The following is a 13684-nucleotide window of genomic DNA, read 5'->3' as shown; positions in this document are numbered from 1 at the left end:
ACACACAATGAATTTTAAAAATTATTGTACTTAACTATATACCTATCCTAAAAATCATTTACCTTAATACCTTTGTTCAAATAACAACATGCTTGGCAATGTCAATATGACAGTAAATAATATTGATGTCACTAGTTTAAAAAATGAGCGATTCGAAAAGTATTCCCTCTGACATTGAAGAAGAAGCATTCCAAGAAGAGGATTGATTTTTTCATTTACTTGAGATTGTTCAAACTGTATGATTAACATTTATAATAAATAAGGTTTTCATGTTTTTATAATTATTATCAATAGAACAGTTAGTTTATTTGTATTTAATAGGTATTTAGTGCAAAATAAATGTTTTACAAAATATTTTTTTCTCTTTAGTCATCTAAACAAGATTTTCTTGTAATTTTTTAAATAGAATACATCAGTGTGTTGCATATAAGAAACTTTATTTTATATAAGGACATATATGAAATACCTATAAAACTAATTGGAAATCGACGTTATGACACGATCCACGATGGTTTTTGCAGTTAACAGTTCACACAGCTTTTAATGCCACTTTTTCACAATTATCACGGATTTGAGTAAATAAAATTTAAATTAAACTCACAAGATAGCAATAGTTACTTCGAAAATGGATGGTTTAAACACTTTGCGGTATTTTTAGCCGACCATACCATCAGGTATGGTAGGCTATTAAGATCGGCAATAAAAAGTTTTTTCTTAATTTAACTCAAAATGAGCTATTTGGGTCAGAAATGACCTAAATACAAAATATTTTCATGGTGTCTATCTGTCCGTCTGTAACACGATAACTCAAAAACCGCTAAACCGATTTTAACCAAATTTAGCACAAAAATACTGTGGCACCCGAGAATCTGGCCTTTACTCTTTGGTGGGGGTGGGGGGTTGGTAAGAGGGTATGGGAGGGGGTTAAAAAATTTTAAAAATTGTAACTCCAAAATTACAGTAGCTAGCGAAACGCGGTTTTGAATTTAAGATCAGGAATAATATTTGCAACAAAATTAGTAATAACATCAAAATCAGTCAAAATCGCAGTTTTTGAGATAAAAAAAATTGGAAAAATTCCTTTACTTTGAAACTAAAAGAACTGCCTACCAACTTTTTATTAACATATTTTAGTATGGGCGGCTATACATCCTCCCGGCGCCAATTTTTTCAATAAGGGCGGTTTAAATTTTCAAAGATTTTCGAATTTTTGAAGATTTTGACTATGACAAGATAAAATTATTTCTGTTCTTGTTTGCGGTTGTTCGTAGCAACCGCTATAACAGCGCCCTACAACGTATGCGCTCCAAAACAATTATAAGTTCTGGCGGAAGCCGAGCATTCTAATCTACACTTGTTTCCTTTATCTATGCTGTGACGTTTGAAAAAAAAAGATATTTTATCTCGATTAATGATTTAAATCAAAATAATGTTACTGAGGCCAAAAAAACCCATCGCATCCAAAAAGGTCTACTAAAAAAATCGAATATCGATATATTTCAAATTAGCTCGACCTGTTACCTTCTCAACTCACATCTAATCCATAAATCCTTTTAAATATATTCAAACCGTCGTTCGTTCTTGCAAAAATCCCCGAAACGATTGATTCAACACATTCTCATTACCGGCGACTCCCATCCGAAATCCTATTACTCTCGGAAAACTATCTGCAAACGCTTTCGGCTCCACGTACGAAAGTAATAAACATAATGCCGATATGAAAAGCTCGAGCGGATATCCGCCGTATAAAAGTGAGCAATAAAGAGCAAGAAATCCATTTGAATATTTTAATGGTGAGTTACACCGGGCCGGGAAATATCCTTTTGTGGAAGCCGAATCGGTACATTATGCAGGGAATGGATATTATCAGAGTACAATGCTGTGTCAACGTCTCAATCGCAAAGGTTTGCTGATCGCGGGCCAATCTTTCCGTATATATATAGAGAGAGCTGAGCGTTTTCTCCGATATAGATATGAGGTTTTTATATCATTGTCAGGTGGCCGGGAGCAGAATTGAAATTTACCGGGGCGTGTAGTAAAATGTCTTCTTGAATATATCGATTGAAACGTATATAAGTATAAAATATCCTGAAAGTGTGAATAATTATAGACCTATAGCTTTAATACCCACACTTTCAAAAATTTTCAAATTTTTCAAGTTTTTCAAACCAGTTAACACATTACTTTGAATCTAATAACTTGTTAATAGAGAATCAGTTTGGGTTTCGTAAAGGAAAATCTACAACAATGGCTTGCATTCGTTTGATGGAAGATATAATTGAGGGTTTTGAGAGCGGTAACTATGTTGGGTCGGTCTTCTGTGACCTTACCAAGGCCTTTGATTGTGTGGATCACAACATACTTTTACAGAAAATTTCATATTATGGAGTAAATAATTTGAGTTCGAAATTATTGGCTGATTATCTTGTAAACCGATCTCTACAAACATTAGCCAACGGTACGCTCTCTGATGTGAGTGTTGTAAAATATGGGGTTCCGCAAGGCTCAGTATTAGGACCTTTATTGTTTTTAATTTACATTAATGATTTACCCGTGGCTACACTTCAGAATAATTTGATTTTGTTTGGCGATGACACTACTATCTTATGTGCTCGGAAATCCCCTGAAGAAATTCAAACTAATTTTGAATCGATTTTGCTAAATGTTGGTGACTGGTTTCAGGCAAACCGATTATGCCTGAATGACACTAGAACAGAAAAGAGTTATTTTTTCTCTTAAAACAAAATATAAAGTAGATTTCTGCAGTGTCCGATTTCTGGGAATAAAATTTGACACAAAACTGAGTTTTGAAAGTCACGTAGACTATGTGGCAGGGAAGGTTTCCATAAGCATGTATGCATTTCGGCGATTGGCTAAGTGTGTGGAGAGTGATGTGTTAGTAGCTGCCTATCATGCTCTCATTCACTCGGTGCTTACTTACGGAATACTTGTTTGGGGTCACTCAGCTCATGCTGACAGACTGTTTGGACTGCAAAGAAAAGCATTGAGAATTTTGTCAAATTTAAGTTATGAAGCAGATACAAAAAACGCCTACAAAAGACTGGGAATACTGACACTTCCATGTTGCTATATCCTCCAGTGTCTTTTATTTGTGAAGGATAACCTAGAACTATATACTACGCATGATGAACAACACAATTATGTAACCAGAAACAGAATGAATATAAAGCCTGTTCATTTGCGCCTCGGAAGATCTTGGAACTCCAGCCTTCATTATGCTCCTGCATGCTTTAATAAATTATCTCAAAATGTCAGAAATTTACCAAGACATCAATTTAAAACGACAATTAAAAGCTACCTTCTTGATATGGCTTATTTCAGTGTTACTGATTTTTTAGAAAGCAGTGAAGGGTTATAGCGTGGTTATAGGTTAAAACATTTACATTGTGTATGTATTGTTTTTTTGTGTACTTTAAATTACTGTTAGATAATTATTGTACTTATTTTATAATTATGCATTTTACAAAATATGACTTTGTGTAAGGATACTTGTATCTATTAACATGCAATAAATGATTTGATTTGATTTGATTTGAAAAATACGACATTCAACAAGGAATAACTTTTCCTTTTTTGGATTATGGTCTCTTTTCGTTATTCCAAACACATATCACTAGATCTTTGTGATATCTGATATATCCTTATAAATTCTATGTCCACATGACAATTCATGTTGCCACTGTCAGTGCTGTTGCATTTTTTTATCGTATTTTTGTCCTTACATACGTTTTTCTAGATATTGGCTAGTTTGCCCTATATATATGTTACAGTAAAAGTTGGAAATCAGTGATTGTTAACAATTACTAGTAAAAGCTCACATTCACTGATTTGCTACGGCTACGCCAGTAAAAGTTCAACAGCTATTTTTGAAACCAACTTTTACTAGTGAATGCTAGTGCATTCCCTGGACGATAGCAGTGAGTTTGAAAGCTAGTTCAGTTAGTGCGGTTGCCAAATGTTTTAAAATATAAGGATAAATAAGGATAAGTTGAATAATAGGCAATATAAGGATAACAATAAATTGGACTAAACGTTGGTAACGTTGGCATACATCTGGCGTAAATTCGCTTTTTTTTGGTTATGTATAATTGTTTTGTTATCGTTGTAAAAAGTGCTGTGCGGTATTTTCCCTATGGAAGAAATTTTCTGTGGTTTTCTTCAGGTAAACTAGGCACTCGCAAGAATGTAATAGTGCTAGTTTTTCCTTTTTGCAATATAATGAAGTTGTAGCAAAAGTTAAGCATGCAAAAGAAAAATATATTTTAAGGAACCTAGTGACTATGAACTTATTTATCGTTTTGATATGCTTGAAGTAGCGGGTTTGTAAAGGCGAATACCTCCCTGTGAAAAAAAATTCGGGCATACTTTATTTTGTCCACGATGAGAACTTTGTACCAATAAGTAATCTTATGTTTATGACTGTTTTTTTTTAATTGTTTTGTACGCTTTAAAACGTTTACTATGTTTCCCCTTTTAATATTTAGAAGGTTATGTCGTTATTTTCCATAATTTTTAATAAATATACTAAAGAAGTAAATTGTAATTTTAAGATATGTTATGGTCTTGAATACCCTGTATGATTTAAGATTACGATATTTATAGCAAAGTAAGTACAGACCATCTAAAGTAAACACCTAATATAGTTTTGATTTCAAAGGCTGAAAAAAGGCTTTTTTAAAAAAGGCTGAAAAAAGGCTTTTTTAAAAAAGGCTGAAAATATTTTAAGATTATGTAAAGTGGTCAGAAAAGAAGCCAAAATTGTAACAATATACAGGGTGTTCCATTTAAAAAAAATCATCCTGATCCACTCACAATTTGTAGAGGTTAAATTATTTTCCTGAAATACATCGTAATACATACTTTAGGTTTGCACATAAACAAAATTACTTTTTTGTTTTTTTCAAAAAGTTTTTTTTTATTTTAGGAGTTACAGATGCCCGACGCTAGGGCTTTAACTGACCAAGTGTACAGGGTGAGCCAACGATAGAGTACAGTCCATCATCTCATTTGTTTCAAGGTATACAAAAAATTATTACAGAGTATACAGAGAAGTTTTTTTTTGAATATACATTGAACATCCCATTTTTTATTTTATTTTTAGATTCTACGTAAAATTTAATATTTTTTTATATATAATGTAATATACATAAAATTAATAGTTAGTTTACAATATCTATTTGATATTCCATAACATGTTTTACTCCTAAATGTGTACTTTAAGGAAACCGTGTCATTTATGAAATTCACACTTCTTGTTCCAGAGATGTTCGTTGTTAAAGTTGCGAAAAATAGAAATAAATATGTTTTTTTGTAAATTTTCTCAAATTAGTCGAAATATGTTAAAGATTTGATAAAAAAGTTTGTGTCAGTGGATTCTACATTATAATTTCTAGTCTACACCATAATTGAAAATGGTTAAATAAGCTGAGTTTGATGATGACGATGAATTATTTATTGTAAAACTTCATCGACATTTTCCATTGTACCAATCGAACTTTCCAAACACCCCCGGTATTGCCTTATTTAACCTGTTCCAAAAGACTCGGGCCCCAAATGCAGTTAAGTGCACTATAGACGCCTAGTCTACTAACTAAATCCCTTCTTACGGTCCAATCTGATAGATGTCGGGATTTAATAAAAGAACCCCGTTTGCAATAAATGTTTTCCGCCTGCGATCGGTCGGGCTAAGGGCGCTTTTATGTTAATATGGCGGGGCCAATAATTCCCTTTTGCCGGAAATTTACGACGGCCATTCGGCAAAGATGCAAAATTCTCGCTCGTCGTCGGATACACCCGCCGTACCCGGCAATACCTTTAAAAGAGGAAAGTTACGGGGCATTATTTTCGAATCTGTGGCGTCTCTTTCCCGTGCCGGATTGACTGGCTTTCATTTTATGCTTTCGGCTCAAAGTATCAACTTTAATTGATCACGTTTCCTGGCAGAGAATCGTAACCTTTATTTTATTACTAGCTTACCAAACAAACGCTATCAAAATTACAATTTTCAATCGAAAGTTAAAATTTCTACATATTTGTTTTCTGTTGCCAAACCTAAAACTAAGCGAGCAAAATAACGTCAAAAACCCAATGAAAATAAGACACAGAAACAAAAAAAGGATCTACTAGTGATTCTATTCTCATCTAAGTTAATTTTAATCATAATTTGTGAGTCTTGTGATTGTTTGTCTTTTCTTCTTACTAAGCTGTATTTCTACAAATAACTAACTAAGTATTATATTCAATACTATTTGAATATAATGGGCAAGATTTTCATTATAATTATATTAAATAAAAAGAGAAGTATTTGATTATAATATAGACAAAATACGTCTCTTAGTGGATTTTATTCTATATCTAATTTTAAGAGTTTCTGTTTTTTATAGCATTTAAAATGTCTTCTACTAAACTTTATAAGTGTTTTAGTTTTAAATGGTAGTAATATATCACCAAAAATACTCATAAACACGTACTTAGCGTGTTTATTAGCCTACTTTACGTAATTTTCGAAAACTGGATGCCATGTTGCAAAGAGTAATTTTATTTAGGATTAATGTCTAAATAAAAACAAAGCCTTCCAGGAAATATAGCAGCTGTTCTCGTGATGAAGCGAGCTAAATAACGTCAAAAACGCGATGAAAATAAGACGAGGGAACAGAAAGAGGATCTACTAGCAATTCTATTCTCAACTAAGCTAATTTTAATCATCATTTGTGAGGATACGATCTTTTTACTAAGCTGTATTTCTACAAATAACTAACTAAGTATTATCACAGATCATACAGATTATAAACTTTGTTTTTTCTTCATTGTTTTTCGTGGTTCCAATTTTCGGAATCGGACACTAGTTAGGTTACTAGTTTGCGCACATAGCACGCCCACTTATGGCCTCTAAAATTGTGCACAGCGCCTGACCGGCACAGTTATTAGAGAGATATCGGAAAACCGAATAGCGTCATGCAGTATTTACGCGTACCTTATCATGGTTACGATCAAGTTACGATATGCGCGAGTCAATTTTTAACGCAACACCCGCTAATAACGTTACCGCCTGATGTAATTTGCGGCTCAATTACACTAAGCGCTATTTCTAAAAAACGTTTAAAAATTGCTTAACATGCCCATGTGCGGGTATTTGACAACCGGGGCCGGCCGGCGATATCTGGCGATATCTTTTATTTTAGGTTATGTTTGAATTGTTTTGAATTATTACATTAGTTTTATTAGGTAATTTGATATTTAAGTAGCTGGGATTAGTTTTAATTTAATAAATATGGCCCAAAATATGGGTTCCACCTCTTCCAATATTAAAGAACCTATAAAGAGGCTTAGGTTTACAGCAGATGACGACTTAGCCCTTCTAAGAGAATTTGTTGCTTGTTGCCCTAAACCCACTGGCAGACGCTGAACAATAAAGCACCGGAAATAAGCACTTTAGCCCTTTAGTTTTAAAATACCTAGTAAACAAAACAATTTCAAAATTTTAAATTCAAAGTTAGGTTAATTTTAAATAGCGGACGCGACGCGAATAGAATTCTTTCCGATCCGATAACTATAAATGAAGAGAGTTAATACCACCTCACGTAAAGGAAATAACACCTGGCGCCTTTTAACGTTCATGCACGCTATTTGGTTTAGCGATATCTCTCTATTATGCTGTTTATTGTTATTTTACGCGAGTTTATTTTTGCGCACAAGAAATTTTACTCGTTTGCATATCGTCATAAAAAACATCATACCACGAATTAGGGATAAGATTTTTATCTGTATACATATAGTATATCTAATCTGTGGTATTATATTCAATACTATTTGTATATAATGGGTAAAATTTTCATTAAAATTAAGTAAAAAGAGAAGTATCTGATTTTAATATAGACAAAAAACGTCTGTTATTGGATTTCATTCCAGTTTTAAAAGCTTCCGTTTTTTTATAGCATATAAAAGGTCTTCTAGAAAACTTTATAGTTTATTTTAGTTTTAAATGGTTATAATATATCACCAAAAATACCCATAAACACGTACTTAGCGTGTTTATTAGCCTACTTTACGTAATTTTCGAAAACTGGATTCCATGTTGCAAAGAGTAAATTTATTTAGGAACGATTAATGTCTAAATAAAAACAAAGCATTCCAGGATATATAGCAGCTGTTCTCGTGATAAAGCGAGCTAAATAACGTCAAAAAACGCGATGGAAATAAGACGAGGGAACAGAAAGAGGGTGTAGTAGTCCCGGCCGAAAATGATACCGTGTAATCGTGGAAAACTTCGAAATATTTTCGGGACGAATTCGGGGCCGGAACCGGAAGTGGCTCACGATTTATTTTCAATTTCGGCCACAAAAGAAAATAATAAACTGCCGCCGTTGGCGGGGCGCAGGCAAATTCGCGTGGCCCTATATTATGCACCGTCGTCGTCGCTTATTTATTGCAACTCGAAAACGAATTACGCGGCCGCTATTTTCGGTAATTTGATCAAATTATTAAATTATTCGTTGTACGAGGCCAGACAAAACTTTCAATTGCCACGTAAATACGAGCGGCGGGCGTTTTTGAATGTTTCCTTTTCGGAATTTATGTCGTAGATTTATTAAGCAGAAAAGGCTATTAACAAAAACATTGAAAGGTACTTATATCAAACAAGGATAATTATTTTGGAACATATTCAAAGTCTACTCAGAAAAACATCTTATTATTGCAATATAGAATATTTATAACATTGGAATGTAATTCGTTTAAAAAAATTGTTAAAGAGAGACGATAACTTCTTAACGTAAATTTATCTTTCAGCTGTTCTTCAGTCTATTTTTTACAAAACACCAGTTTCATAGTTGGCTGTGGTGAACTTATAACACAACTATAATAAATCTTTTAAGCAGTTACAGATACATTTCGCTTTGTATAATATTAAATCAGTTGCTTCTCTTTAAATAAGGCACAATGTACAGGATCCAGCAATAGTGCGTCGGGCAACTGTAGCTACTAGAATAAAAAACTTGGGAAGGGTATAGCCGGATTAATATAGGAAATCTGCCCCCGCAGATTTTTTGACACGCACTCAAGGGATCCATTTGGTGTCGAATCAAAATAATTCACCTAAATTTTTAGCTCTTTTACTCAAACGGATACTTTCAAAAAAGAACTCAAAATTCAAAATTAATTAATGATGATTTTTTCTAATTCTTAGAAGTCTAAGACATGAAAAAATAGTTATGATTTTTTTTTAGAATGAATTTAGAATGAGTGGGATGGGGGTTAATCACTTCGACCTTACAGATCCATTGTGTCCCCCTTTCTTGAATCATAACTCATCATACAGTCCCAGGGCTTTGACAAAAGCCAGTATCTGGGACGGTTTTATAGAGGGTAGTTCTCCATCTCCAATATCAGTCGTACCAAAATTCATGGCACGAATGGTTGTCGTCTCGGCGCACTCAGTGATGAGGTGTACTGGTGTTTCACCATCTTCCCCACAGAATCTGCATTCGCCGTTTCTTCTTAGTTTCAATCTACTGGGGTGTTCATTGAGGAGACAGTGTCCTGTTAAAAACCCCGTGACAATCCGAAGATTGTTCTTACTCAGACCCAGGAAGATTTGTGATTTTTCTTGATCATAAGCCCTCAGAAACTTCTTCGAGTGTCTTAGACCATTGCAAGATTTCCATTCCAGGTTGCGGATGGAATCTTCCAAGTTCTTGAGTTCCGCCTTGAGTTGGTTACCACTTGGAAAGCAGAACGGTTCTGGTCCAGTTAGTGGAGTGTTCGCTCCTTTCCTAGCTAGATTATTTGCTTTTTCATTGCCTTCTATCCCTTGGTGAGCAGGCACCCAGTGTAGGAGGACTTTGTTTTCTTTGCCTAATATATTCAGCTTCTCTATGCATTCTTTGACCAATTTCGAATTGATTGATACTGAGTTGATCGCCTTTAACGCTGCTTGACTATCAGATAAGATGGCTATTTCTTGTTTCCGATAGTTCCTATCTAAGAAAAGTTGTACGCATCTCTCGATAGCGTAGATTTCTGCCTGTAGGATACTAGGGTAAGTGCCCATTGGTTCGGAATAATTAGCTCTCGGCCCAAACACTCCGATCCCTGTTCCCGTATTGGTTTTGGAAGCATCAGTATACCAAGTTATGGTATGGTCATTTAACTGCTGGGCAAGCGTTTCGCTCTTCCAATCCTTCTTATTGCTCAATACTACATTGACATGTTTGTCAAAGTTGTACGTTCTTGGCATATCGTCCACTGGGAGTTACAGGAGTGGTATTTTCTTTTTGAGGGTGTTCCAAGCCCCTGACCTGACAATTCTCCCAGTACTAATTCCGTTAGTGACCATTCTAATCATTGTCGCATTGGCATATCTACCAATGACAATGTGCAGTGGTGTTAGATCTAGAATGACCTCCATTGCTGCTGTTGGACAGGTTCTCATGGCTCCTGTGATGCAAACACATGCTAGTCTCTGGACTTTGCATAGGTTTAGCCTTGCCGTCCGTTGCTCTAGTTTTGTGTACCAGGCAACTGCTCCATAAGTAATCATGGGTCTTACTATCATGGTATACATCCACCATAGTTATGATCATGATTCTTAAACGAAAAGCCGATTTTTAGTCGAGAAAAGAAAATTAAAATCTTCATTTTTTTCCTCCGCCTTCCTATTACTCTATTAGAGTATGGTGACATTATGATATCGCATTTATGGTGTATCTCCTTGTTGTTCTGTCTTGCTCATCAGTACTGGCCTCGTGCAGACTATGACCTATTATTGTCTTCATTTGGTCCACCCAACAATTTGGAGATCTCCCTCTAGGACGTTTCCCGTTCACTTTTCCCTCCACAATTAGTTTTTCTAGGCCATTGGTGTTCCTGGATATGTGCCCAAAGTATCTTAAGTATGACTGATTTATTGATATCGACAGTCTAGATTCGATATTCAGATTTTCTAGTATTGAAATATTTGTACGGTGAGCTGTGTACGGTATTCGCAGCATCGGTCTATAACACCACATTTCAAAAGCATCGATTTTACGTTTCATTGCCAACTTCAATGTCCAGGTGTGTGAGGCATAAGTGGCAATGGGGAAAATTAGAGCTCTTAGTAGTCTGAGTTTGTTGCTAATTGAAATGGCTGAATCTTTCCATATTTTATTGAGTTTGGTCATGGAATTACGTGCTATACACGGTCTTCTCTTGATTTCTGCATCACATCCTCCTTTGTTTGGTTTGGTTGTGATATCAAGGATATATATACAGGGTGTCCCAGAAATGAGTGCAGATATTTTAACTGGTAGTATAGTTCAACCCCAGAAACACGCCTATGAGGTTTTTTTGCGAAAAAAAAAATGTTGAAAATTTTATATTTTTCTTGACATTTTCCGGAAAATGTCGAAAAACTTTTGAGTGCCACTGTTCACTCCCGGGAAATTCGTTTACCGGGCATAGAGAGTGTCGGAGAGAATGCAACGTTGCCACCTCCTACCATACCCACATTCTGCATGTTTATCTATAAATTCAATTATTTTAAGTTGCTACAGAAAAAAATACGAAAATTCATTTTATTCATATTAGTGTAGATTGCTCTACTAATTCTAGAGAAACGCGCAATATTTTAAATACTTTTTACAGTGGAGTAAACTGGAAAAATAAATCTTAACAATTATAGCTTCTTTTTTCGCCATATTAGGAAATATTTTCAATCGTTTCAATAAACAATTATAACCTTTAATGTTTAGTTAGAGCTTACCCTTTTAATGAAAGTGTTTTTTATCCAGCACACATATACGTTAACACATACACACCAAATATCTATTAAACTGAACATCACAAACCTATCACATGCCTATCACTTTTAAAATATTATTTAAAATTTTTCACATGTTAATAATCAAACACTAAACTCATAAATACAATAAAAAATGTTAAAAAAACTTGCTTTAATAACTACTCATATCCGGAGGCTGATGGTAGACAGTCCGGGGTTTTCTTCGACATTTCTTCAAAACCGACGCAACCCCGACAACGATTTCGAAAACACTGAAGGAATTACAAATTACAAATTTTTATTTAGAAATTTTTTACCTTAGCGTCCTCTACTGGACTGATGTATTACTATTATGGGTCAACGTTTTGGTGGTTGTATAAAGATAGATAAATCAATTTTCTAAATGTTTAATGTATGGAGTAGGGATATCCCAAAAATAAAATAAAAGTACAAGAAAGAATTAAGGTAAAATCAAAGAATATTCTACGTTATCTCAAATATAAAAATATGGGAAGCCCCGACAACAATCTGACACCTGATATCAAAGTGATAAACAAACATCGGCGCATGCGGCAGCGAGCACTTACACTTAATTTTTCAGTTCATTGCTAGATGGCCTTTTACTAGGGATGCACTGCAAACAAATATTCCAGCAAAACTAATAATCTAAATTCTAACAAATAAATAAACCTGTAAAACTGTATAAATAAAATCGGTCTTCGATTTAAAAAAAAAGATCGATTATACCAAAAAATCGTTTGATAAAAATCACGTCGATTTGATAATAATCGATTCGAATCGTACATCCCTAGTATGGTGTGTAGTTTAAGGTTATGTTTAAGGTTATTCGTGGGTTATTAAAAACAAAACAGAAAACAACAAAAAACAATGAAAACAATGCCAAATAAACCTGTAAAAAGTACCTTTATTATTCAAAATGAAATATCATATAATTCAGTTGGTATACGAATATTTTTTGATTTATTTATAACGTTTTGTGTCAAAAATATGTGAGAAATGAGGTAAACAGTTTAAATGTCTTAATAAATTCGTTTTTAATTTATTAACCTTTCAGGTATCTACCTAATGGTAGGAAGAAATTAATTATGTAATGGTAGGAAAAATAATTTCACTTTAATTATGTATTAGAAAATCAGTAATCTTAAATTAGGATGCATCAATGGAGAAGAAGGCAATTGGGTATACCGGCAATTGTAATCACAAAACAATAATAGATCTACAAATACCAAGCAATACATTAAATCAAAAATCTCAGTAACACTGTTATTATGTACTCCCTGTGGTCTTATTAAGTATAAAGTTTTGTTTTACATGAAAATAATTATCCCATTTAATTATGCATTAAATTTTAAGGTCAGCTTATTGATAGCTCGATTACCAGTCAAATAGTTTTGATGTTTTCTATACTATGAAGAAAATTTGATCTGATTAGATTAATTCAGATGTAAATTTATGTTATACGGTAAGATATTTTTAAACAAACCAAGAAAGTTCTCTTCAGACAAGTTCTGGTCTGAAATTGCAAATATTAACGAAGTTATACATGTAGTTTTCTATTCATAAATGATATTATTGATTTTATTCTAGGTGAATGTATCGAGTCATATATTATGCAGAATATATTGAGAAAAATGGTAAACTAATTAAAAGTGCTAACAAAATTTCTTAGGAAGTTATCGATATACCTAATTATTAGAAGCTGTAACAAATGTTCAAAGAGTCAGAGTATACTTTATTAGAAGTGTGTTAGATAGAATTATACACTTTAAAGAAAATATCTTTTATTATTGCAGGTAATACATATTGTGTAATGCATATAATATGTGAAATCTATTATTACATACAAAGATTGAAAATTATTTAAACAACTACCTGTATGTTGTC

The 13684-nt window shown here is 33.6% G+C and overlaps 1 protein-coding gene and 1 long non-coding RNA gene across 2 annotated transcripts in view; one reads left to right on the top strand and one right to left on the bottom strand.

The window, feature by feature from the left end:
- LOC115888546 (calmodulin-binding transcription activator 1) overlaps window positions 1–13684 on the bottom strand; it is a 517884-nt gene that overhangs the window by 479859 nt on the left and 24341 nt on the right. The window lies entirely within an intron of this gene.
- Window positions 12781–13443, top strand: LOC115888552. The gene is made up of 3 exons (XR_004051280.1): window positions 12781–12801; window positions 12855–13262; window positions 13388–13443. It is a non-coding gene; the product is annotated as an uncharacterized LOC115888552 (long non-coding RNA).

The sequence above is a fragment of the Sitophilus oryzae genome, unplaced genomic scaffold (genome assembly GCF_002938485.1).
Source record: "Sitophilus oryzae breed Bouriz unplaced genomic scaffold, Soryzae_2.0 scaffold_801_pilon_pilon, whole genome shotgun sequence".
Lineage (NCBI taxonomy): Eukaryota > Metazoa > Arthropoda > Insecta > Coleoptera > Curculionidae > Sitophilus > Sitophilus oryzae.
This window is presented reverse-complemented; position numbering and strand designations above follow the sequence as displayed.